The sequence below is a fragment of the Grampus griseus genome (assembly GCF_964374135.1).
Source record: "Grampus griseus genome assembly, chromosome: 13".
NCBI lineage: Eukaryota > Metazoa > Chordata > Mammalia > Artiodactyla > Delphinidae > Grampus > Grampus griseus.
Window position 1 is genome coordinate 62,904,190 of NC_139007.1, and position 2,410 is coordinate 62,906,599.

Here is a 2,410-nt window from a genome sequence, read left to right on the forward strand (position 1 = left end):
GGTGCAAGAGCTTCTGGGCTATAATAGCCCCTCCTCTTCTCTCCTCTTCACCCTTCCTTTCCCCCCCTCCTCTTCTTTTTATTCAAATCAAGTCCCACCCCCTTTTGCCACGTCAGCTCCAGGCATTCCTGCAACCACCAGACTCAAGTTCTCTGTCATCCGTCTGCACCAGTAAACTAATTGCACCACAGCTGTTTCTGGTTTTGTTGCATTCTTCCAGTTAGATTTAGTTCTTTGAAAATAGGAACTTTTTGTTTGTTTGCTTTTTCAGTCAGACCTCAGATGATCAAACAGCTCTTAACATAAGAGTGAGTGCCCTATACATAGCTCACTATTTAAAACATGCATTGGGAGATACGTTCGCTAGATTACTCCTTTCTGCCAGTGGACGCTGGGGAGTAAGCATCGTTGCTGTCTCCCCCCTCCACTGCCGTCATGTCTAAGTCAGAGTCTCCCAAAGAGCCTGAACAACTGCAGAAGCTCCTCTTCAGAGATGTGATCTTTGAAACAACCGATGAGAGTCTGAGGAGCCATTCTGAGCAAATGGGGAACGGTCACAGACCGTGTGGTAGTGAGGGATCCAAACACCAAGCGCTCCAGAGGCTTTGGGTTTGTCACATATGCCACTGTGGAGGAGGTGGATGCAGCCATGAAGGCAAAGCCACACAAGGTGGATGGAATAGTTGTGGAACCGAAGAGGGCCGTCTCAAGAGAAGATTCTCAAAGACCTGGTGCCCACTTAACTGTGAAAAAGATTTTTGTTGGTGGCGTTAAAGAAGGCATTGAAGAACATCACCTAAGAGATTATTTTGAACAGTATGAGAAAACTGAAGTGACTGAAATCATGACTGACCGAGGCAGCGGCAAAAAGAGAGGCTTTGCTTTCGTAACGTTTGATGGCCATGACTCATTAAACAAGATTGTCATTCAGAAATACCGCACTGTGAGTGGCCACAACTGTGAAGTAAGGAAAGCCCTACCTAAGCAACAGAGGGCTGGTGCTTCATCCAGCCAAGGAGCTGGAAGTCGTTCTGGAAGCTTTGGTGGTGGTCTTGGAGGGGGCTTTGGTGGGAATGACAGCTTTGGTCGTGGAGGAAACTTCAGTGGTCGAGACGCCTTTGGTGGCAGCCGCAGTGGCGGTGGCTGTGGTGGCAGTAGGGATGGCTGTAACGGGTTTGGTAATGGTGGAAGCAATTTTGGAGGTGGCGGAAGCTACAATGATTTTGGCAGTTACAACCATCTTCAAATTTTGGACCCATGAAGGGATGAAACTTTGGAGGCAGAAGTGCCGGCCCCTGTGGTGGTGGAGGCCAATACTTTGCCAAACCACAAAACCAAGGTGGCTGTGGCGGTTCCAGCAGCAGCAGGACCTCTGGCAGTGGCAGAAGGTTTTAATTACTGCCAGGAAACAGAGCTCAGCAGGAGAGGAGAGCCAGAGAAGTGATGGGGAAGCTACAGGTTACAATAGATTTGTGGACACAGCCAAACGCAGTGGTGGCAGGGCCTGGCTGCTACAAAGAAGACATGTTTTAGACAATACTCATGTGTGTGGGCAAAAAAAATTGAGGACTGTATTTGTGACTAATTGTATAACAGGTATTTCAGTTTCTGTTCTGTGGAAAGTGTAAAGTATTCCAACAAAGGGTTTTAATGTAGGTTGTTTTTTTTGCACCCATACTTTTGATGGCTAAATGTAATAGTCTGACCATGAAGCTGAATAAATGCGTCTTTTTAAATAAATAAAACATGCATTGGCATTGAAGTGAATGAGTAAGCATTAACCCTAGGAAAATATGAACATAGTTCTGAATTAGAAGGAGGTCTAAATTTCCCTTATTTCCACTTCCTCTTCCATTGCTTCTCTTGACATTGTTATAAACTCTGTCTTTCCTGACTCTTCTCAGCAAGAACTATACTCAGCTTCAGTTCACACCCTTTAATCTTTTCCTGACCTTTTTCCTTCAGGAACCTGAACATTTTCTCTCTTTAATTCTCTAACTTTCAGACTACTTATATTCTTTATTTAATTCTCCACTTTCCTAAGACTTTCTCAGTACTAGATGGTTTATACCTTACAAATGCCTTGTTTCCACTTCATGAAAATTTTTTTGCAATTTTCATCTTAATTTGTTATTTTTCTAGAGCTCCGTCATTTATTTTTGGTAAGAAATAATGTTACATTTAACCCAATTGCAATACAGGTCAGCATTGTTTACCTTCTTAACAGGACATAGTACTTTTTCATGCCGAGAACAAAGATAAGTTAAAGCTTTTATTTTAATTAAAAATATGTAAACAGTCTCAAAAACAAGAGAATATCTCTGTGGTCCAGAAATAAGAGAGTGAGGTATGGTGGAGGTTCCAGTCTTCCTGGCTCTAGAATAGGAAACTAGCACGGTTGCTGGGAGCT

General features: G+C 43.5%; 1 pseudogene across 1 annotated transcript; it reads left to right on the top strand.

Annotated features, from left to right (window-relative positions):
- Window positions 1–359: 359 nt before the first annotated feature.
- Window positions 360–1,395, top strand: LOC309831771 (heterogeneous nuclear ribonucleoprotein A1-like; annotated as a pseudogene). The gene has a single exon. The product of its transcript is annotated as a heterogeneous nuclear ribonucleoprotein A1-like (transcript).
- Window positions 1,396–2,410: the final 1,015 nt, after the last annotated feature.